Source organism: Heptranchias perlo, chromosome 30 (genome assembly GCF_035084215.1).
Source record: "Heptranchias perlo isolate sHepPer1 chromosome 30, sHepPer1.hap1, whole genome shotgun sequence".
NCBI lineage: Eukaryota > Metazoa > Chordata > Chondrichthyes > Hexanchiformes > Hexanchidae > Heptranchias > Heptranchias perlo.
Genome location: NC_090354.1, coordinates 20,981,909 through 21,007,520, shown reverse-complemented (window position 1 = coordinate 21,007,520; position 25,612 = coordinate 20,981,909). Strand labels below are relative to the sequence as shown.

Genomic DNA, 25,612 nt, shown 5'->3' with positions numbered 1-25,612 from the left:
GCATTGTTTCGCATAAAACATTCACACAGTTATCAAACCGCCTCCATCTGTAAAGGGAATGTAAGCTGTATTATAAAAAAAGACTGATTTAAGGGAAAGCCAGATAACCTGCCACTACCCAGCGGACCCTGTCCTTTTGTGCTTTCCTTTCCCTTCAGCCCACCATTGCCGGCAGTGCCTTCAGCTGCCTGGGTCTCCCTCTCTGGAATTTCCTCCCTAAACAGCTCCGCCTCTCTACCTTTGAAAACCTCAAAATCCCAGTCTGCAACCAAGGTGTTGGTTACCCCTCCTAATGTCGCCCCGGTGTTTGTTTTCCTTGCGCCTATCATGTGACCTTGACTTGAGCTGTGATTGATTGCTATTCCCTGTCCATTTCTTGTTCTCCAGCAAAAAAAAGGGGGAACGAATGCTATTAGGAGATCAGATTATCCCAGTTTCCATAGAGCAAGTGAAAGGGTTCTGTTACAAAAGAACAATTAGACCATTGGATGGGTTTTTCTCTCCTGGTGGGTAAGAGCTTGGAGTCCATTTGGTAATTGCTCACAGTTGCATGATTGAAATCAGGAGCTCTCTGCATGGACAATCCCAGGCACGGAGCCACATCCTATCACGAGATGGTGCAGTATTCCTGAGAGTAATCCTGCACAAGATAACGGATGAAAAAAATGAGTAACGCTGCTGTGTGGAGACCTGTAAATTGTGTTTGGGTCCCGAAAAACATCTGGCACCTGTTTAACTTGTCAACCGGCGTTAAGCAGATAAACTCTGTGTGAATGTACCTTGTAACGCCATCTGGAGTCCCACATGAATCACATTCCTTTACCTCGTTTAATACAGAAAGCAGATGTTAGATTGATCTAACTTTCTATATGAATCAATGGTCTGTTTTCCCATTGATACATGAAACCGTGCTATTTGCATCAAACACCAGCAGTAGGAGGAGGTATGGCCACTGCTATCACGAGTGCTCCCATTCTCCATCAGTCGGCTCAGCCACCCACAAGGCAGCTCACCTTTCCCCTGTTATCAACCAGAAAGAAAAGTGAAAGGTAAATGTGGTGGGGGAACTTCTTAAAATGTAGGATTCTGCAGTGGAGATGGAATTATCTGTTCACTCCACACATGGCCAAATTGTCCTGGATCTCAGACCAAGTGTCCAGATGGATTTGAACCAACTCGGAGGTTGGGTATTGAAATGGGAGTCAGATCCATGCCAATTTGCATCCAGGCCAAATCTGATGGCCTGCTTTGCCTATCAAATATGGTAATTATATTGATGCTGGTATCTCCCTACTGAAGCCCTCAGAAGGAAAAGTAAATGAACAGTTGGCCAAGCAGCCAGCTCAGAACAAGAGTTTCCAGATGGGTTCCATTCTGAGAAAATAACCATAATGTGGGATCTGAGTGGAGCTGAGAATTAGAGTGCGCTCAGGGATGATTCATTACCATCCATTTCTTATTAATATGGTTATTGACTCCCTCCCAAACTAAACAGACATTTGGCTTAAAAAATTGAAAAAGAGCACACCATGTATTCATCTCTCAGACTGGGTGAGGGTAATAAAGGATAACAAACACAGATTGTTACACCTCTCCCAGGAGATCACATGGTTTTAGGTGGGGAGGAGTCTATATATTGTGATGCACAAGCTATCACAATTATGTGGGGGAGGCTGAATGGATCAAAGGGTCTTTTCCTTTTTATTGTTGTCCGTATGTTCATAATCTAGTCAAAATTTCCAGGGGAATTTTCTTTACAAAAACAACATTAAAAATATCTTTTAGGTTTTATCCAGTAGTTGAATAGCTGAGACATACAGACTGGGAAGGCTGCAGTTTTGTTTCTCAGCCTGTGTTGAGTTAACTCTACTCAGCTGGAACAGAGGTGGGAGTGCTTTGGGAGGCCTTTCTGCTCCTGGGTGAGGGAGGGGCATCTTCATAATTATCCAGTGACTCCTGGTGGAAAGTTTAGGTGTGGCTCTCGGGTCAGGACAGGATTGGGATCAGCTGTGATGTCCTTTGCAGTTCAATGGTCTGCCAATGTTCACTGTCAAGGCCCACACAAGAATAATAATGACTTGGGAAAGGCACTGGAGGATGAATGATTCCAGTAATGAGTTAACACCTTCAGGAGAAGGGGGGGGGGGGGGCATAAAACTGAATATAAAAGAAGAAATGGATGAAGCATTTCTTTGAAGTGCTTTGAAATATGTTCCTCATTCAGACTGTTTAAACAAACCTGAAAGTGTAAAGCCAGAATAACATACTGGGGCTCAGGTGCAAGTCACACTATGAAACATGTAACAGACAAATTATTTGTCTGTTTAGACTAAACACCATCATTGTGGACACAGACAACCTAGGGGAGCAACAGTTTATAAGGCAGCAGGAATGGGCCTAGATATAATGCCAATCTAGGCACAGCCAGATAGACAAAGCAAAGACTTTGAACACCTTTTATCAATGCATTGCATAAAAGACACAAGGTCACAAAATAAACTGTGTTAGATCTTTCTAAAATTGATAAAAGGTGTATTGGAGCTCTTTTGAAAAATTGAGCTCTTTGTAGATTCAGGAATTAGAAAAGCTGTTTGTCTTTCTACAACTTCCAGCTGCCATTCCCCTAGCCCTCCCTCATTTTAAAGCATCCACCTGAATAGCTCACAAAAGCAAAAGAGCTTTACATGACGTGGGAATGGTTCATGTTGACACTGGGTGCCCCAGGGGTGGAAATGTGTCCAATTCCTAGCACTGACATCTCTCACCCCGGTGTGGACAAAAAGAAGGATGGTACATCACATAATGTGGAATACTCAACAGAACCGCACCTTGGATACAATCTCTGGTCTGGCTATATTGGGCCACACTTTGGTAAAAAGTATATCAATATCTTATGCACAACTACATCCATTTCAATGGTGTGCTGGTGATCAATGGAACTCATCATCACACCATTGTTACCAGTTCCATTCACACATGGCTATATACCTACACCTCACACTAGCCGATGCTCTTCTACCTTGGCCCAAGTTGGAAAAGACCCGTACACAACCAAAAGAAAAAGAAAGACTTGCATTTATATAGCACCTTTCACGACCTCAGGACATCCCAAAGCTCTTTACAACCAATGAAGTACTTTTGAAGTGTAGTCACTGTTGTAATGTAGGAAACACAGCAGCCAATTTGCACACAGCAAGCTCCCACAAACAGCAATGTGATAACAACCAGATTATCTGTTTTTTTAGTGATGTTGGTTGAGGGATAAATATTAGCCAGGATATCAGGAAGAACTCCCCTGCTCTTCTTCGAATAGTGCCATGGGATCTTTTATGTCTACCTGAGAGGGCAGATGGGGCCTCGGTTTAACATCTCATCCGAAAACTACCACTACATCAGTGCATGTGGTCTAAGATGTGTCAATGGCATCGTAGGAACATAGATCCATAGGAACAGGAGTAGGCCATTCAGCCCCTGGAACCTGTTCTGCCATTCAATCCGATCATGGCTGATCTGTACCTCAACTCCATTTACCCACCTTTGTTCCACGTTCCTTGATACCCTTACCCAACAAAAATCTATCCATCTCAGTCTTGGAAATTTCAATTGATGCAGCATCTACGGCCTTTTGGGGGAGAGAGTTCCAGATTTGTGTGAAAAAGTGCTTCCAGATTCACTCCTAAATGGCCTAGCTCTAATTTTGAGATTATGCCTCCTTGTTCTGGATTCCCACACCAGAAGAAATAATTTCTCTCTCTGCACTATCGAATCTCTTTAACATAGTAAACACCTCAATTAGATCACCCATCAACCTTCTAAGCTCAATGGAATACAAGCCGAGTTTAAGCAACCTGCCGTCGTGATATAACGTTTTAAGCCCTGGTATCATTCTGGTGAACCTGCACCACACCCCCTAGCTACACAGGGCCATACATGCAGCTTATACGTGAACTTCTCTTTATAAACAAATACACAGGCTGTTCATCTCTTCCAGTACTGCCTCCCAATAGGTAAATCAATCCACTGCTTTCCTCTTAAAAGGCACATAGAGAACCAATCAGCATTTCAAGCACAGCTAGTGGAGAAATAGTTCCCCAACTTCCCCATGTTCTGTTACCCCCAAAGCTTCTCCCTTACCTTTAGGTGTCAGCCGTGCTGTACTGAGGGAGTGCTGCAAAGTCAGAAGTGCCGACTTTCAGATGAGACATTAAACCAAGGCCCTTTCTGCCCTCTAGTTGGATGTAAAAGATCCCATGGCACTATTCAAAGAAGAGCAGGGGAGCTCCCTATGTGTCCTGCCCAATATTTATCACACAACCAGCACCTAAACAGATTATCTGGTCATTTCTTTCATTGATGTTTGTGGGATCTTGCTGTGCGTATATTGGCTGCCACATTTCCTACGTTACAAAAGCGGTTACAGTTCAAAAAGTATTTCATTGGCTGTAAAGCACTTTGGGACGGCCTGAGGTTGCGAAAGGCGCTATATAAATGCAAGTCGTCTTTCTGGGAAACCTGTTCTCCAAAAAGTAAATCTGAAAATCAAGAACTTTACTATTTTGAGATATTCCATTTCTTAAAATCTTATTTTTTTCTAAGCCGTTACTTTCTGTGTTCCTGCAGCTCCAGGATAGGTACAAGCTGGTCTTCTTATTGCACACTGCCACCTACTGTCTGATACAAACAGGTGCAGTGTTTCTGTACCTGTTGTTCTATAGCCAGGGCCTGAATCAGTCAAGTTCTTTATTGTTACTACGTGGGATTCCAGAATTATTATCAGTATTTTGGCAATCACATTTTGCAATACTATCAATTTTTTCTGTGAAAGCTGTAAACCCATAAGAAAGAAAGATCGCTACACCCCAAGAGTATTGACTAACATTGTATCTTGCTTAACTCAATTTTATTATAGGATTGAGTTTAGAGTCAGTTCTTGCTTGTATGAAGTGGAATTTTAATCCTAACACATCTTCCTGCTTATTAAAATAAAGAAATGTTTGATTATGAATTTGCTTTACCAGCTAATCTTTCCTCAGCATCAGTAATTCTTCTGAGAATTCTTCTATAGTAATTTTCCAGGGGTATTAACACCATTAATGTGATGAGATCACAGTGTGAATGATGACTTTTCCACATTGGGAGGGGAAGATTCACTTGCCTCGTAGACTGCCAGTAGAGGGATGGCTCACATTCTAAACCCATTTGATTCTGGGATTTAGATCTATTAAAGTCTATTAGATCTATTGATCATAATTGTGTATTAACAAACCTTCAGCACAATGTTACACCAAATTTCGGATGTTGAGGATTTTAATTTCTCTGTGAACTATATGATATATTCTAGCAGAACAAATCAACAGGACTATAATGATCCATTTTTATTAAAATAAGATACGTAAAAGACAAGGATCGATGGATTACAAAGAAAAACATCAAGTGATGCAGGGATGTATAACGCATGGAGTGCTGTTCATGCAAGAGAATTCTGGCACTTGGTGTTTTTTGTAATTCCCAATCCTTTAATTCCCAGTCATACATTATCTTTATACACTGCCCAAATTTCCACCACTTCTGATATAGATTCATAAAATGATTCAACACAGAAGGAGGCCATTCAGCCCATCGTGCCTGTGCTGGCTCTTTGAAAGAGCTGTCCAATTAGTCCCACTCCCATGCTCTTTCCTCGTAGCCCTGCAAATTTTTCCTCCTCATTAACACAAATATTCTGTCCAGAACACACCTCACAGTCACCTCCAATCTCCTCCCGAACAATCTTCACGACACTGACTCCTTGCTGATGTAGGATTTTGTGGGTGCTGGGCACCCTCTGGTGTCTCGTTGAAATGGCCGTTCTTCATGTTCTAATTTAGACAGCGAGTGTTAGCAGGCTACTCAACCACCAAAGGCTTCACACTTGAGCCTGATTCTTTTGTCAATGAACTCTGCGCACAGGCACTTTCCAGCAGAAATCGCTGGATAGCAACCAGAGCAGCAGGAAGCAGTAATTTCTCCTCATGGCTTGCTCCTGGCAACCTGCGAAAAAATACTTTCATGTTTGTCTCAATAAATTGACATTTTACTTCATAAAAAGTAATTCATTGAGAAAAGCGCTTTGAGACATTTTGACATGAGAAGGTTCCATAAAAATGCAGGTATTATTTATTATTTAAAATTGCAATTTGAAACACACTTAACAAATCTGCAGGTTCTGAATTTCTAATCTGTACAAAATTGGCTTCCTTTTAATGACTGGCAAAAAAAAGTGATGATGCCAGTTCCTCTGCCCTTATATCATTGATACACTTGTAATTGGACTCCATTCTGATAAAAGAAAGACTTGCATTTATATAGCACCTCTCATGACCTCAGGATGTCCCAAAGTGTTTTACAGCCAATGGTGTATTTATGAAGTGTAATTACTATTGTAATGTAGGGAACATGGCGCCAATTTGCGCACAGCAAGGTCCCACAAATAGCAATGTGATAATGACCAGATAATCTGTTTTAGTGACGTTGGTTGAGAGAGTGGCCAGGGTACTGGGGAGAATTCCCCTGCTCTTCTTCGAAATAGTGCCATGGGATCTTTTGAGTCCACCTGAGAGGACAAACGGGGCCTCAGTTTAATGTCTCATCCGAAAGACAGTGCAGCATTCCCTCAGTACTGCACTGGAGTGTCAGCCTATATATTGTGCTCATGTCTCTGGAGTGGGACTTGAGCCTTCTGACTCAGAGGTGAGAGTGCTACCGCTGAGCCAAGGCTGACACAGGTGCCTCTATTTCTACAGCACACATCTTTAAAAACTGATTCCTCCCAATCATCCTTTGACCGTTCAGCCTTCAAATGGTTCATTAGTGTTCGAGTAAGTTTGGTTATATACTGTGGTTGCAGCTACAAGCAACACATGCTTAAAGTGTTTGCACCATTGCAGACTTGCTTCAAGATGATGCATGGCTTAAAGAACGATGGGCTGCGATAAAATGTTTAAAATTCTTTTACAATGCAGTGAAGCCCATTTACCTGCACTTTGGTTAAATGCAGGTTTTCAGAGTCTCACTTCAATGACCATTAACCTAATTTTGAATTCTGGCTAAATGCTCACCAATAAAAGCACATTCTGTTTAAGTGCAAACAATCTCACAACTTCCGGGCCATTCTGTAAAAAGATCTCACTTTATCAATCAAAAGCAAAATACTTCAGATGCTGGAAATCTGAAATAGAAACAGAAAATGCTGGAAAACACTCAGCAGGTCAGGCAGCATCTGTGGAGAGAGAAACAGAGTTAACGTTTCAAGTCAATGATCTTCCATCATAACTTTATCAATCTATTGTCCCAGTTAAACAAAATATTTCTTGTCAGTGCTCAGTAAAACTAATAAATAACACATAACAGCCATTCCTGGCTGGTGGTAATGGGTAATACCTTAACATATTATACTAGGTGGAGAACAAGAGGTTAAAAGTCATGAGTCAGATTTGTTAACTCTATTAGAAAGAAGCAGCTGCAATGATTGCAATGAAAAACAAAAGGTAAAAAGTGCTGGATGATATACAAAGCTATCCTTGACCAGGCAGAAGACTTTAGAATGGCAAAAGGTGAGTAAAACTACTCCAAAACATGAATGGTAGGAAATGGCTGAAAAATGGGAGATGCTAAATTCAAAGTAGAGACTGGAGGGCTGTAGAGTGCCCGGAGCAAAGAGCAGATAGTCTTCCTGAGGTTAACATTGAGCTTGGTTGGAGCAGTGTAGGAGTGGGGTTGGAAGGGGAGCTGTAGGGATAACAGGATCACACTGCTTGTTTTAACAAAGGGCCCACACCCGAAAAGCCAACTTGTCTGTTCTCTCCACAGATGCTGCAGCGTTTCCATCATTTTCTGTTCTGGTTTCGAGCAGCTTGTTGTTCTTTTCTCCCCTCTATATTTTGGTCAGTCCTTTTAAGGGGTTCTCAGACTTTCCTTTTTCCAGTTCTGTTGAAGAGTTCCCACCTGAACCATAATAGAAAGAGATTGCATTTATATGGTGTCTTAGCATGTCTCTCAGAAACATCCCAGCGTGCTTCACATACAGTGAGTTACTTTGAACCGCAGACATTGTTATTGTATAGACATGTACAGCAGCCATTTTGTACACAGGAAGACCCCACACACATCAATGAACTGAATGACCAGGATTGCTGGCCAGGACACCTGTGCTTTCTCTTTGCAGATGCTGATGGGCCTGTTGTGCATTTCCAGCATTTTCTGTTTTTATTTCAGAGTCCCAGCATTTGTAGTTATTTTTTTCTTTTTGTCACTATGTACTGTGTTCAGTTTTGGTCTCCTTATCTAAGGAAGGATATACTTGCCTTAGAGGGGGTGCAACAAAGGTTCACTAGATTGATTCCTGGGATGAGAGGGTTGTCCTTTGAGGAGAGATTGAGTAGAATGGAGCTAAATTCTCTGGAGTTTAGAAGAATGAGAGGTGATCTCATTGAAATGTATAAAATTTTTAGGGGGCTTGACAGGGTAAATGCTGAGAGGCTGTTTCCCCTGGCTGGAGTGGCTAGAACTAGAGGTCATAGTCTCAAGATAAGGTGTAGGCCAATTACGACCGAGATGAGGAAAAAATTCTTCACTCAGAAGGATTGTGAATCTTTGGAATTCTCTACCCCAGAGGACTGTGGATGCTCAGTCGTTAAGTATATTCAAGACTGAGATTGATGGATATTTGGACACTAAGGGAATCAAGGGATATGGGGATAGGGTGGGAAGTGGAGTTAAGGTAGAAGATCAGCCATGATTTTATTGAATGGCAGAGCAGGCTCTAGGGGTCGTATTTAAGGGACAAACATTTAAAGAAATATTTCAATATGCTCAACAAATATACATTCCATTGAGAAATAAAAACTCCATGGGAAAAGTGATTCACCCGTGGCTAACTAAAGAAGTTAAGCGTAGTATTAGATTAAAATAAGAGGCCTATAATGTCGCCGAGAAGATTAGTAAGCCTGAGGATTGGGAGAGTTTTAAAAACCAGCAAAGGATGACCAAAAAATTGATTAAAAGGGAGAAAATAGAATATGAAAGTAAACTAACAAGAAATATAAAAACGGATTGTAAGAGCTTCTACAAGTATGTGAAAAGGAAGAGAGTAGCAAAAGTAAACGTTGGTCCCGTAGAGACTGAGGCAGGAGAAATTATAATGGGGAATCAGGAAATGGCAGATGCATTAATCAAATATTTTGTATCTGTCTTCACAGTAGAAGACTCAAAAAGCATACCAGAAATAATGGGGAACCAAGGGGCTAATGAGAGTGAGGAACTTAAAGTAATTATTATCAGTGGAGAAAAAATACTTGGAGTACCGAGCACAATTTCAAAATTTGCAGCTGACACAAAACTTGGAAGGGTAGTGAACAGTGAGGAGGTTAGTGATATACTTCAAGAGGATATAAACACTATGGTGGCATGGGCGGACACGTGGCAGATGAAATTTAACGCAGAAAAATGTGAGGTGGTGCATTTTGGTAGGAAAAATGAGGAGAGGCAATATAAACTGGAGGGCACAATTCTAAAAGGGGTAAAGGAACAGAGGGGGGTATATGTGCACAATCTGGGGGTATATGTGCACAAATCGTTGAGGGTGGCAGGGCAGGTTGAGAAAGCGGTTAAAAAAGCATACGGGGACATGGGCTTTATAAATAGAGGCATAGAGTACAAAAGCAAGGAAGTCATGATGAACCTTTATAAAACACTGGTTCGGCCACAACTGGAGTATTGTGTTCAATTCTGGGCACCGCACTTTAGGAAGGATGCGAAGGCCATAGAGAGGGTGCAGAGGAGATTTACTAGAATGATTCCAGGTATGAGGGATTAAATTACGTGGATAGACTGGAGAAGCTGGGATTGATCTCCTTGGAACATAGAAGTATTCAAAATCATGAAGGGTCTATGCAGAGTCAATAGAGAGAAGCTGTTCTCATTGGCGGAAGGGTCAAGAACCAGAGGACATAGATTTAAGGTGATTGGCAAAAGGACCAAAGGTGACATGAGGAAAAACTTTTTTACACAGCGAGTGGTTGGGATCTGGAATGCACTGCCCGAGGGAATGGTGGAGGCAGATTCAACCATGGCCTTCAAAAGGGAACTGAATAAGTACTTGAAACAAAAAAATGTGCACGGCTACGGGGATAGGGCGGGGCATTGGGAGCACTGGATTGCTCGTGCCGAGAGCCAACGCAGATTCGATGGGCTGAATGGCCTCCTTCCGTGCTGTAATCTTTCTATGATTCTATGTAACTAGCAGGGTAGATAAAGGGGAACCAGTGGATGTAGTATATTTGGATTTCCAAAAGGCATTCAATAAGGTGCCATACAAAAGGTTGTTACGCAAGATAAGGGCTCATGGGGTTGGGGGTAACATATTAGCATAGATAGAGGATTGGTTAATGGACAGAAAACAGAGAGTAAGGATAAATGGGTCATTTTCAGTGCTGTAACTAATGGGGTACTGCAAGGATCGGTGCTTGGGCCTGAGCCAATAACAATCTATATTAATAACTTAGATGTAGGGACCGAGTGTAATTTATCCAAGTTTGCTGACAATACAAAGTTAGGTGGGAAAGTAAGCTGTGAGGAGGTCACAGAGTCTGCAAAGGGATATAGACAGGTTAAGTGAGTGGCCAAGAAGGTGGCAGATGGAGTATAGTATGGGGAAATGTGAGGTTATTCACTTTGGTAGGAAGAATAGAAAAACAGAATATTTTTTAAATGGTGAGAAACTATTAAATGTTGTTGTCCAGAAAGACTTGGGTGTCCTGGTATAAGAAACACAAAACATTAGCATGCAGGTACACCAAGCAAGTAGGAAAGCAAATGGCATGTTGGTCTTTATTGCAAGTGGGTTGGATTACAAGAGTAAGGGAGTCTTACTACAATTGTACAGGGCTTTGGTGAGACCTCACCTGGACTACTGCGTATAGTTTTGGTCTCCTTATCTAATGAAGGATATACTTGCCTTAAAGGCGGTGGAACAAAGGTTCACTAGATTAATTCCTGGGTTGAGAGAGTTGTCCTATGAGGAGAGGTTGAGCATATTGGGTCTATATTCTCTGGAGTTTAGAAGAATGAGAAGTGATCTCATTGAAACATATAAAATTCTGATTGGGCTTGACAGAGTAGATGCTGAGAGATTGTTTCCCCTGGCTGGAGAGTCTAGAACTAGAGGGCATAGTCTCAGCATAAGGCGTTGGCTATTTAAGACTGAGATGAGGAGGAATTTCTTCACTCAGAGGATTGTGAATCTTTGGAATTCTCTACCCCAGAGGGTTGTGGATGCTGAGTCATTGAATATATTCAAGGCTGAGATAAATAGATTTTTGGACTCTAGGGGAATCAAGTGATATGGGGATCGGGCAGGAAAGTGAAGCTGACGTTGAAAATCAGCCATGATCTGATTGAATGGTGGAGCAGGCTCGAGGGGCCGTATGGCCTACTCCTGCTTCTATTTCCTACGTTCTTATGTACTGCATGTTTAACAGCAGCCTGGTTTAGTACAGGTTTTTAATTGGAAAAACTAATGTGCATTTAAACAGCTTCATTGTATCGTCCAATCAGCTCACTGAGATGTAATGTTATTTCTTTATATAATGAAAGTACATTACATATCACTTTTGTTAGATTTCATTGAATTGCCGTTTACAAATCAATGGGGTGTGAGGCGGTCCCACCTCCAATACCTGTACAGGATTCCAGCACACCGCTGTGAAAGTGAATGTGAAATGGGTCAGTTAATTCCTAGCGGGAGACAGACAAAACAGCAATACTCTTCCCACCAACAACCTTGTGATTAAAATTCAGCCCTATATTTTGGAATATAAATGACTTTCACTGGAGAAACAGAGATACTTTATTACAAAATCTTTGAAAATAGAGGTCAAAAGTTTTCCAAAAAACTTTGCTTCACCTAATGTGGTCACATGATGGCGCTCACTAGCAATTGTTTTAGAATTGTAGGATCGTCAACAGAATCTGTCGCTGATCGAGTTGTATTGCAAGGGGGCTGTAGGTGGCACTCTGTACCTTCTAAGAATAAACAGCCAGTCTGGGCTGAGTGTTTTACTTTGTAGTCAATTCCGAGCTAACTGTATGGCGATTAAAGTGAAAGAAGCTGATAGGTCAGTTGTCAGCACTTGGAGGTTCAAACAAATTTTAAAATCCTGCAAATACACCTTCAACGTTATTGGCAAAAGACAACTGCACCCAGCAGCTAGTAGGGAAGATATTTTTTTGTGCACAGATGCTGCGTGGGTTTCTACGTTTTGCCACCATAGAGTAGGACAACAAATTGCATTTATATAGTGCCTTTAATGTAGTAAACCGTCCCAAGCCGCTTCACAGGAGCGTTATCAAACAAAACTTGACACCGAGCCACATAAAGAGATATTAGGACAGGTGACCAAAAGCTTGGTCAAAGAGGTAGGTTTTAAGGAGCACCTTAAAGGGGAAAAGAGAGGCGGAGAGGTTTAGGGAGGGAATTCCAGGGCTTGGGGCCGCCAATGATGAAGTGATGAAAATCAGGGATGTGCAAGAAGCCAGAATTGGAAGAATGCAAAGATCTCGAAGGCTTAAAGGGCTGGAGGAGGTTACAGAGATAGGGAGGGGCGAGACCATGGAGAGATAAGACCATAAGACCATAAGAGATAGGAGCAGGAGTAGGCCATTCGGCCCCTCGAGCCTGCTCCGCCATTTAACGAGATCATGGCTGATCTGATTTTTACCTCAACTCCACTTTCCCGCCCGTTCCCCATATCCTTTGACTCCCTTGCTGATCAAAAATTTGTCTAACTCAGCCTTGAATGTATTCAATGACTCGGCCTCCACAGTTTTTTGGGGTAAAGAATTCCAAAGATTCACAACCCTCTGGGAGAAGAAATTCCTCCTCATTTCCATCTTAAACGGGCGACCCCTTATTCTGAGACTATGTCCCCTAGTTTTAGATTCCCCATGAGGGGTAACATCCTCTCAGCATCTACCCTATCGAGTCCCCTCAGAATCTTGTATGTTTCAATAAGATCTCCTCTCATTCTTCTAAATTCCAATGAGTATAGACCCAACCTGTTCAATCTTTCCTCATAAGACAACCCTTCCATACCCGGAATCAACCTAGTGAACCTTCTCTGAACTGTCTCCAATGCAAGTATGTCCTTCCTTAAATAAGGGCACCAGAACTGTACGCAGTACTCCAGGTGTGGTCTCACCAGCACCCTGTACAACTGTAGCATGACTTCCCTGCTTTTATACTCCATCCCCCTTGAAATAAAGGCCAATATTCCGTTTGCCTTCCGGATTACCTGCTGCACCTGTATGTTGACCTTTTGTGTTTTATGTACGAAGACACTCAGATCCCTCTGTACCGCAGCATTTTGTAGTTTTCTCCATTCAAATAATATTTTGCTTTTTTATTTTTCCTCCCAAAGTGGATGACTTCACATTTTCCCACATTATATTCCATCTGCCAAATTTTTGCCCATTCGCTTAATCTGTCAATATCCCTTTGCAGACACTTTGTATCCTCATCACAACTTGCTTTTCCACCTATCTTTGTATCATCAGCAAATTTGGCCACAAGACACTCTGTTCCTTCATCCAAGTCATTGATATATATTGTAAATAGTTGAAGCCCCAGCACTGATCCCTGCAGCACCCCACTAGTTACAGATTGCCATTTTGAAAATGACCCTTTTATCCCAACTCTTTGTTTTCTGTTAGTTAGCCAATCCTCTATTCATGCCTGTATATTATCCCCAACACCATGAGCTCTTATCTTGTGCAGTAATCTTTTATGTGGCACCTTGTCGAGTGCCTTTTGGAAATCCAAATATACTGCATCCATTGGTTCCCCTTTATCCACCCTGCCCATTACTTCCTCAAAGAACTCTAATAAATTTGTCAGACATGATTTCCCCTTCATAAAACCATGTTGACTCTCCTTGATTGTATTATGAGTCTCCAAATGTCCTGCTACAACTTCCTTAATAACGGATTCTAGAATTTTCCCAACACAGATGTTAGGCTAACTGGTCAATAATTACTTGCTTTCTGTCTCATTTCCTTCTTGAATAGGCGTATTACGTTTGCGGTTTTCCAATCCGCTGGGACCTTTCCAGAATCTATTGAATTCTGGAAGATTTGAAAACATTTGAGGACAGTCTAGTAATGGCACCAAAACTGGACTGAAAACCTGTTGCAACCTAAACTTGAGCAATTGTCTACAATAATGGTGCATCTTAGCGTCACCAAAAGAAGTGTATTCCTAAATTTAAGTTTAGAATGCTACCTGATCTGATGCAGGTTACTTCTGGTCTGGTAAGTGAGATGCTGGGTGATCCAGTGTGATTCCCTTTTCCCAGATGGCTGGGATGGACGAGGGGGAAATTGCTTGTTGCCTGGCTACCCAGTTGTGCCTATTGTCCCTGGCAAGCTGATATTCCAGAGGTGAGCAATGTGTATCTGATCCCTGGAAAGGTACGGTAGAGATAGTTTTGAAATTACACAATGAAAATATTAGTGTACAACTGCTTAAGTTTGCTTTTATCATGCATTAAAACTGTGAAACTTATTTTAGACAGGTTTCACCTGGATAAAATAGCAGGCTAAGGAAATTACACTAATATCCTTACAGTGTTACTGGAAGGCTGCGATGATGAAGGGAAATGCTATTGTGTTCAGTAATCAGCTTCAGAATTACTCGGATTGTGAACTGTACAAGATGAATTGAAATTAAACCTGCATGAAAAGCAAAGTCAAAGTTGCCAGCAGCCAAACATTTAATCAAAGGCTGAATATAGTGGGAGTGCCATCTCTCTTACATTGGCCCAGGGCCGGGAGTGTGCATTTCCTGTGGCTGGGAGCTGCTTTTTCCACTCAGGAGTCCTATGATTTCCAAGAAATGTTGGTGGCCATTTAGCAGCTGGGTCCCACTTATAGTGATCTCCCGCTCAAAGGGATTACTTGTGAGGGTATCCAAATCAGGGACCCCAGTGACCTCTTGGTTGAAAATCTAACCCTAATCTCTGGACTACACAAATAAATGTTTGTCCCAGAAAGTTTACAGGAGTTTCCAATTAGATTCAGGACACATTGGCATGTATGGCGGGATTGATATGTATTCCACATCTAATCTATCCTCCACTGTGGAGACCTCGACCTGTCAGTTTGAGTACTGCACAGTGCTGAATGGGGACTCGAGCTGTCAGCCCTGTGGATTTGAACCTGTAACTGGTTCACGTTGGCCAAAAGCCAGAATTTAACTCCATAGCCTCATTTACGTTAAAAACAAAATGTAATGACAGTACTTCAATACTAAAAGAACTTTAATCTCAATCACTGATTCTGATTGTTAACTTGTGACAAAATTTATTTGGATTTGTTTTGCTGGAATATTGGGAATAATTTTGATTTTGTGCGATAGGCTGGGGTTGTTTTCCTTGGAGCAGAGGAGGCTGAGGGGAGACTTGATTGAGGTGTACAAAATTATGAGGGGCCTAGATAGAGTAGACAGGAAGTACCTGTTTCCCCTAGTGGAGAGTTCAAGAACTAGAGGACATAGGTTTAAGCCGATTGGCGGAAGGATTAGAGGGGACATGAGGAAAAACTTTTTTACCCAGAGGGTGGTGGGTGTATGGAATTCACTGCCCGAATTGGTGGTAGAGGCAGAGACCCTCAACTGTTTTAAAAAGTACCTGGACCTGCACCTAAAGTGCTATAAGCTGCAGGGCTACAGACCGGGTGCTGGAATATGGGATTAGAATGGGCACCTGGTTGTTCTTCGAGCCGGCGCGGACACGATGGGCTGAATGGCCCCCTTCTGTGCTGTATCTTTTCTATGGTTCTATAGTGTAAAATGGGCGATAGCAAATCGGCAGCCTGTTTTACATCTCTCTGATTTTTATTTCTGTGTAAAGCAGCCTGTCGATTCGCTATAGCCCATTTTACACTATCACACAAAATCAAAATTACACCCATTCTTCTTTAGTTTTAAGGTTGTTTTCAATTTGGGTTTTCCTGAATTAGTTCAATGTCTTACTCTGCTGAATCAAATCTGAGTGTATTTTCAGAGGTAGAAGGTAAGGTGATGCAATGTAGTGAAGTGTGGATGGGTTATTACTTGAGGTGACCAGATGTAAATTCACATCCTCCAGTCTGCCTGTGCTGAGTTCCCTATCTCAGTCGTGCTGCAGTCGTCTCATGGCGAGTGGAGCTCAGGGATGGAACTAGCAATTTGAAGATTGTACACGACTGCGGTTTGTTCCTGGCCCCTCCCCCCATTGCTGCTCAGGGCTTGGTCCCACTCCTGGATGCAGTCTATAGCCTGGTCCTGATGTTGCTGCCAATTTGCTGACAGTGATATTAGATTACTCCTGACAAATAAATTCAGATACAATTGCAGGGGAATCAAGGGATATGGGGATCGGTCAGGAAAGTGGAGTTGAGCTCGGAGATCAGCCATGATCTTATTGAATGGTGGAGCAGGCTTGAGGGGCTGTATGGGCTACTCTTGCTCCTATTTCTTATGTTCTTTATGTTCTTATATTCAGACGTTGCATAGGCATGCTTATTCCCATGCCCCCTGCTGGAGGTCACAGGTTGCGCAGGGCAGAAGGCACTTTAGAGCCGCCCAAAATCACTCTGATGCATCACCTGAAAGCTCATTTGAGAGCCCCAGGATCATATCTGCATTCTAGGTTGCAAAGGGAGCATGGCAGAGAGACCAAAAAAGGGGATGAGAGAAAAGTACCTTAAAAATAATAGAAGTGTGAAAGAAAAACACAATTTTGGTTAAACATCGTTCTTCTGGCATTATGGAGTAGAGATTCTGAAACATATACTGCAAGTCCAGAACACAACCAATCCGACCAGATCTTCTCATTTAGACTCTAATTAATTATACATGGCAAGATCCCATCTGCATGGTGGGCAGCTTTTGGGTGCACAGACGAAAAATGGACTTCAGAGCACGTCTGCAGCAATTTAAAGGACATATTTGTACTTAAAGAGTGCACAATAAGGAAAGTGAGTGCCCAATTTACCAATATTAAACTGTGGCAAATCACAAGGCTGCAAACACACTGAACTGGGACATTTTGTATTTTAATAATGTTGAATGTTCAGCACATTTCACTTACTTTAAAATCGCTAAAAGCCAGAATCTGTTGACGTCTGAAATTTGTATAGTGGTGAGATTTCACTCCAAAGCAGCCTTGGGTAGTTGCCAAGGCAGAACTGATCAAACTGCAGCAAAAGTCTTACTTGAAGTTTTCCGTCATGACCTACAAATAAAATAAATTAAAGGAATGAATCATTGGTGAAATTCCAGTCAATAAATCCTCTGAGTCAAGCTCCCATTGAACATGAACTGAAGGTTTAAAGTTGCACACTGTTTCTCACCAATGGAGGGTTCCTGAAAATACACGAGGTGCTGCTGCATCAGTTAGGCAAAGGAGAGCAGTTCCAGTTGGCACTTTATGGCACTGTCCGCTGATAAGCTATTCAAAAAGCAGAGAAGTTATGTTAAACTTGTATAGAATCTTGATTAGACTACACTTGGAGTACTGTGTTCAGCTCTGGTCTTCATATTACAAAAAGGATATAGTGGGACTGGCAAAGGTGCAAAAAGGATTTACTGGGATGATACCAGAACTGAGAGGTTATATCTATCAGGAAAGATTGAACAGGCTGGGATTCTTTTCTCTAGAAAAGAGAAGGCTGAGGGATGACCTAATAGAGATCTTTAAAATCATGAAGTGGTCTGATATGGTAGTTATAGAGAAGATGTTTCCACTTGTGGGGGAGTTCAAAATTAGGGGTCATAAATATAAGATAGTCACTAATAAATCCAATAAGGAATTCAGGAGAAACTTCTTTAACCAGAGAGTGATTAGAATGTGGAACTTGTCACCACATGGAATTGCTGAGGCGAATACTACAGATGTATTTAAGAGGAAGCTAGATAAGTACATGAGGGAGAAAGGAATAGATGGGTATACAGATAGGATTAGATGAAGTTGGGTGGGAGGAGGCTCGTGTGGAGCATAAACTCCGGCATGGACCAGTTGGGCCGAATGACGTGTTTCTGTGCTATAACTCCTATGTTATCCTATATACCCGGCAATAGATAGCTGACAGAATGCTTGCACTCTGCGATGTCCATTGGACTTGGCTATAAATGTGGAAGATAGCAGACCTACCCAGTAGATTCCTATAGCAAATATCTGTGGGAAGAATGTGAAGCACAAAATGTGCCTCTGTCCCGGATACTGTTTTGCTGCTTGTCCCTTCAAAACTGTCATGCAATCTTACAGGTCTTTGAATGTTTAGCAAGGATGACCTTAGAGCAACATGGCATATATACAAGATGCAATTTACATTTGAAACTGAAATCTCCATGTGTGTCACACAACAATTCCTTCCAAAACATTTTAGCTGTATGATGCTTTTTCAGTTACTGACACAGGAAATGGGCTTTAGGGCGGCTACATGGATGCTATCAATATCCCCCTGCTCTTTGTTTAATGCAGAAAGGAGGTGTTATTGGGAAGCCATATCATGCCGCCATTGCTATTCAGAAACAGTTGTAAACAATTTTACAACACCAAGTTATAGTCCAGCAATTTTATTTTAAATTCACAAGCTTTCGGAGGCTTCCTCCTTCGTCAGGTGAACGATGTGAAAATGAAATCCTCAAAATGAAATCGCATTTATAATTCACAGAACAATGCTTGGTGATTACAGACAGTTTTTTCAACTGCCCGTTGCCAAGGCAATCAGTGTGCAGACAGACAGGTGTTACCTGCCAGGTCTCAGAATATACAAATCACCAAAAAAAACAACAAACAAAAAAAAACAGAGGTAGAGAGGTAGAGGAGAAACAGAGGAGATACAAGTCCTGGCCTTACTGATCAATGCATCAGGCAATTGTTTGATACATCAGTGGGAGCAAATTGACTGATTCCTATTTTTTTATTCTTTCATGGGATGTGGGCGTCGCTGGCAAGGCAAGCATTTATTGCCCATCCCTAATTGCCCTTGAGAAGGTGATGGTGAGCCACCTTCTTGAACCGCTGCAGTCCGTGTGGTGAAGGTTCTCCCACAGTGCTGTTAGGAAGGGAGTTCCAGGATTTTGACCCAGCGACGATGAAGGAACGGCGATATATTTCCAAGTCGGGATGGTGTTGTTCCCACGTGCCTGCTGCACTTGTCCTTCTAGAGGTAGAGGTCGCGGGTTTGGGAGGTGCTGCATCCTGTGGATGGTACACACTGCAGCCACAGTGCGCCGGTGGTGAAGGAAGTGAATGTTTAGGGTGGTGGATGGGGTGCCAATCAAGCGGGCTGCTTTGTCCTGGATGGTGTCGAGCTTCTTGTTGGAGCTACACCCATCCAGGCAAGTGGAGAGTATTCCATCACACTCCTACCTTATGCCTTGTAGATAGTGGAAAGGCTTTGGGGAGTCAGGAGCTGAGTCACTCATCACAGAATACCCAGCCTCTGACCTGCTCTTGTAGCCACAGTATTTATGTGGTAGGTCCAGTTAAGTTTCTGGTCAATGGCGACCTCCAGGATGTTGATGGTGGGGGATTCAGCGATGGTAATGCCTTTGAATGTCAAGGGGAGGTGGTTAGACTCTCTCTTGTTGGAGATGGTCATTGCCCGGCACTTGTCCGGTGCGAAGGCTAACTTGCAAGGAAACAGTGGCAAAACGGTTGAGGGAACAGGTAACATTGACTGTACTAACAATGCTGTCTCTAGAGTTTGACTTTAGGTGCCCTTGCAGCAGATGGCACAGGTCTGGAACTGCCACACCCATAGCCTATTGAGGTCATTGCCTGGTAGATGTATGCATGAAACCTCACACCAGCAAGAGCAGGGAGAGGAAAGGAGAAAAAGCATCAGCCTGAAAATGACTGTAATGATTACAATGAACAGCTGTGCATTTGTTTTAAAGAACAGTAACATCAGGAATGTAGAGCAGCGCCCAGTTAATGCATAGCTTCCATTCACTGCCAAATTGCTGTCTGGAGGGAGTGGCTTGTCAGTGCAATAGTGCTGCAATCATGCATTAGGCTTCTTAAGGTAATTACTGTCGGCATTATTGAACTTTAAATCCAAAATGCCCCATTTTCCGAGGCTCTCACTTTGCACGAGCAGTGTGCCTCGTCTAATATGAAACAAGCAAAGCAGCAGAAGATCCAGGCTGCTTCACAGTACTGAAAGGTGGGCTACTGCCCTGAGTACTTTGGCAACAATGGGTATTGGACTCAATACTCCACTAGCACTGCAGTTGGCAGAGGAGAACCAACAAGAGCAGCAAATGTACACACAAGGCACACTGTGGTGTCCCACTGGTACATAACAAAGCATCTACTGTCCCCCTGAGAATGACTGATGAACAGTACCTTTGGAGGCTAAGACTAGGCAAAAAGTCTGACAAGCAAAGCAATCTCTTTAATAAAGAACACCAGACACAATTAGGCGGTGGCTGTCACCATGGACTTCAATTTGTTGCATTGGGATCCTTTGAGGGTGCTGCTGGGGTCAGCTGCTGTCTCAGCCAGTTTGCTGCCCACAGAGGCCAAAGGTATATCATTGGCAGGGCCAACAACTTCATCGCTGATCAGCAATGGGGAAAGAGCGGGTGAAAGGGACTAACTGGATTGCTCGCACAAAGAGCCGGCACAGGCTCGATGGGCCGAATGGCCTCCTTCTGTGCTGTAACAATTCTATGATTCTATTCTACAATGCTAACAGCAGCAGGATGGGGCAGGACAATTCTGTTAGCTTTCCAAGAGTCATGGGGTTGCTGGTTGCACCCATCCAGCCATTTGGGACTCTGTGCACAAAGCTATGCCCTTTTCAAACCATAAGGATTTTAATCTATCAAAGACCAATTACAAATTGAACAGACATCATCCTGCGAGATTGACTTGCAAGCATTCCTTGTATAAACCATGAGGAATTGTTGCTGTGCACACAGATTGGTATATGAACTTGCTCATTGTAACTCACCAATGTTTATGTATCCCTGTTCCTGCTAAGGTGTTAGCCCCGGCTCAGTGGTAGCACTCTCACCTCTGACTCATGGATTTCAAGCCCCACTCCAGGGACTAGAGCACATAATCTAGGCTGACTCTTCAGTGCAAAACTGAAGGAGTGCTCCTCATGTCCTGGCCAACATTTATCCCTCAATCAACTCCACCAAAAATTGATTATTTGGTCATTTATCTCATTGTTGAGCGTGAGATCTTGCTGTGTGCAAATTACCTCCAGCATTTCACTACATTACAGCAGTGACTACATTTCAAAAGTAATTCATTGGCTTTGAAGCGCTTTGGATCGTCTTGAGATTGTGAAAGGCGCTATATAAATGAAAGTTATTTCTTTCTTTAAGCATTCATTGCTCTCATGCCAGGCTCCTCTTATTGCTTAGAATCATTCAACAGGAAAGGATTAAACATTTCTCAGGACGGACTTTCTTGCATGTCCCCTTCTGGCAGGTTCACGTTGTGCAGAACAGGCCTGTTAGTTTATCTTCAGAGCCTGGCATCTTCTGAGCCTCCTGCCAGGTGCTGTGAGGTTGAGAGACGACTCTTCTGGTGAGTTACCCCCTTGCCCGCTGCACCGGGTGATTCTGGAAGAAGATTGGCCAGCTTGACCATGAATTCTTTCCTCCCTTTCTCTCACTCCCTCTAGAAACACTCCCAGTAGCTCGTCATCAACCCTGAATTTTCTCTGCAAATTTGCAGAGTAAACACTGCCCTGGACTACCCTGCACTACGGCAGGGACTTAAATGGAGGCATAGTACAGTTAATAGGCATTGGCCATGCCGACTGATCCCATCGGCGTGCAAGCATTATAACACAACTATAACACGCTCAGTGGTAGCACTTTCACCACTGAGTCAGAAAGTTGTGGGTTCAAGTCTCACTGCAAAGACTTGAGCACACAATCAAGGCTGAGTTCACAAAACTAATGATCTGTCAGATATGCCAAAGGACAGTTTAGTTCAGCATATCAAGTTCAGAATTTCTTCCATGTACTTCCATGGCAACAGCACTTTTGCTCATTGTGTACCCATAACACTAGAACATTGCACAATTTCACCAGCTCAGTGATAGCACTTCTGCCTCTGAGTCAGGAGGTTGTGGGTTCAAGTCCCACTCCAGAGACCTGAGCACAAAATCTAAGCTGACACTCCAGTGCAGTACTGAGGGAGTGCTGCACTGTCAGAGGTGTCTTCTTCTGGATGAGATGTTAAACTGAGGTTCCATCTGCCCTCTCAGGTGGTTGTAAAAGATTCTATGGCACTATTCAAAGAAGAGCAGGGGCATTCTCCCTGGTGTCCTGGCCAATATTTATCCCTCAACCAACATTATTACAACAGATCATCTGGTCATTATCAGATTGCTGTTTGTGGGACCTTGCTGTGCGCCAATTTGGCGGCCGCGTTTCCTACATTGCAATAGTGGGCTACACTTCAAAAGTACTTAATTGGCTATAAAGTGCTTTGGGAAGTTCTGAGGTCATGAAAGGCAGTATATAAAGTCCTCTTTTTCTTTTTAATCAAAACCTGGGGGGGAAGCCAACACGCTAGAAGAAGCTTGAACGATGCTCAGTTAACCCTTTCATAGCTCAGGCAGCAATTTCTAGGCTACAGCTACAATTCAATATAGGTAAGGGGTCAGGACAAGTCAAGAATGGTCAGCCTGCCGCGCAAGTCATGAGCTGCAGCCCGACTGCATGCGATGTAACCGTTCTCTTCTCCCCTGTTTCGAGTCTAACTTCGTTCCAGCTCCACGGCTTCTTCAAACCAAGTGATCCTGATCGACGACACGTCCCATTTGCTTCCCCGCTCAAGAGCCCGTGACACCCTTTTCCCCCGACTTGAAATTCAAAATCTGAATATTTACATTAAAACAAATTAACCGCACTGAAACGATTGGAAAATAAATTTGCCAGGAAGCAGCCTCTTGCTTTAACAGCTGTAGTGCCCATGGCCTGTGCGTGAGGAGCAGTGTAAGAATTGCCTGCCTGTTTTTTGCTTAAAAAGCAAAAAAAATTCATGGTTCAACTGTTGTCAAGAATTTTACCAGGAAATCACTAAATCCTTAATTAATGCAGCATCCTGAGAACTTAATTCCCCTCCCCCCATCCGCTCCCCTGATTGGGTTGCCAACCCTCCAGGATTGTCCTGGAGTCTCCAGGAATTAAAATGCAAACTCGGGAGAAGAATCATAAGGGCATTAAAAAAACTTTTTTTTTCATTTTCTTTGAACACTTCCATTTATTAGTTATAAAAATATTGGAGATGGGGGAAAAATGTCTGTGTGGCCGGGCGGGACGGTTGGAGTTGGGAGGTCACGGGATGAAACCTCCTGTCATACATCCAACTGGAGTTGGCAACCCTACCCCCACCTCCCCAACACCCCAGCCCCACGCAAAGGACCTTCACTGAATTGGCCATTTTCCATTGTTTACAGGTAATTTCCTTTCTGTGGGCTATGTCACAGACTCCATTTTATATTTTAGACTTTATATGGATTCTTGCTGTAAAGCACTTTTCTACCGATATCTGTTGATACACATGGTGAGCTTTTACACTCAGTTTATATCGCTCAAATCAGTATCTCCGTGGCAAGGTTTTAAATTTCACTATCGAGACGAGTTCAAGACTTGCCTCAAATGTACCAAGTTGAACCTGAATTAAATACCATAACCATTAGATTGCCAACGGGTTCAGAGAAACTTCTGTTTCCTTGGGCCAACCGATTATGTTCGTTTCAAGCTCGCGCACTGTAACACTGGAACAAAAGCTAATATTACAGTAATAAAGTTACTCAAAGATCAGGAATAGTTTTGCTATTGTAATATAAATGCCCCTTTTTCCTTTTATCTCTTATCCTTTTCCCTTATCCTTTTTTAAAACCATAACTTCACTTTTATGCTATTCTCTCGATCCTTGTCTTATTTTAACTTAAACATTTGTTTCTGTCTTCCTGCTTCCGTTGTCTATTTTTGAGATGGAAGCAATTTAAAAAAAATATAGACTGTAATTGGCTGAAAACCAGCTTTAAAGAGCGATTATTTTACTCTCTAATTTGTTTGTTCCTGTGGGCAATGCTAACAAGGCCATGTTTATTGCCCATCCCTAGTTGCCCTGAGAGGGTGGTGATGGGCTGCCTTCTTCTCCATAGCAAGCTTTTAGCAACCTTCACCATTGCTGGGTCAGAATCCTGGAACTCCTTACCCAACAGTATTGTGGGAGCACCTTCACCACATGGACTACAGCGGTTCAAGAAGACGACCCACCACCACCTTCTCAAGGGCAACTAGGGACTCGATAAATGCCAACCTTGCTAGCAACACCCTTATCCCGAGAACTACATTTTTAAAATTAAGGAAGTCTTTTTAACTACAGTGTGGCTTGCTGGGCCACTCCAGAGGGGATTAGATTCAATTCTGTAGTGGGACTACAGTCGCCTTTAGGCCAAACCAGATAGGAGTGGCAGGTTCCCGTCCTGACCAACATGAGTGAACCAGTTGGGTTTTTACAACAATCCAACAGCTTTAATGCTAAATTTTCTAGCGCTAAGCCAAAAATTAGCAGAATTATTAAACTCAATTTCACAACATAGTAGGACTTGAACTCACAACCACGAGACTGCCACGCCCAATATCAGTGAAAAGGCTAGAGTGTGAAAATTGTCATAGTCTCCATAACCAGACAGCACCTGGGTGGGTAAACTGATATGTATGGCGCAGAGGTTACAGTGAGTTGAAGTTAAACTCTTGTAATATATGGAGTGGGTCATTTCCCTCTAATCTGTTGATTAATTCCTTATGTCACAAGAATAACCCTTCACCGAGGATGCCATAAATAATATGTAAATGTTATTACTAACACTGCTGTTTGTCATGATAAAAAACAACGGGCAAGTGGGAATAATTAAAGTGAAAATAATCTTGTCCAGTGACTTGCAATGAAATATTTTTACAGATGCAGTGAAAATATGGAACAGATCTTGCAAATGATCAGGGGGAGAATGGAAATTATTATCATGTATGGATAACACAATGGGCTGGAACTTGCTCCGACCGGCGTGGCAAGGCTCTCCGCACATCCTGCGGATAAAAATTACAAATATACTCACTGCATCGGCCACGTCTATTTGCTTAATTTTGAAATCTTCTTCAGTAGCATGCTCCGAGATCAGCGCAGGCCATGCCCGCTCCGAGATCAGCGCAGGCCATGCCCGCTCCGAGATCAGCGCAGGCCATGCCCGCTCCGAGATCAGCGCAGGCCATGCCCGCTCCGAGATCAGCGCAGGCCATGCCCGCTCCGAGATCAGCGCAGGCCATGCCCGCTCCGAGATCAGCGCAGGCCATGCCCGCTCCGAGATCAGCGCAGGCCACGTGTGTGTACAAAGACTGTGAGAATGGAAGCCCCGCCCACAAGCAGGCAAGTAATATTCATTTAAAGTGACATTCCCTATGTTAGTCTAAATAAAAATTTAACATAATAACATACCTTATTATAAAAAGGCAAGGAAATTATTTATAATGTACTGAAACATACGGAAA

The 25,612-nt window shown here is 42.7% G+C and overlaps 1 long non-coding RNA gene across 1 annotated transcript; it reads right to left on the bottom strand.

Annotated features, from left to right (window-relative positions):
- Positions 1–7,715: 7,715 nt before the first annotated feature.
- Positions 7,716–21,087, bottom strand: LOC137300163 (uncharacterized). The gene is made up of 4 exons (XR_010958039.1): positions 21,040–21,087; positions 17,425–17,522; positions 17,163–17,306; positions 7,716–7,983 (listed from the first exon to the last, which is right to left on the bottom strand). It is a non-coding gene; the product is annotated as an uncharacterized lncRNA (long non-coding RNA).
- Between the last annotated feature and the right edge of the window lie 4,525 nt (positions 21,088–25,612).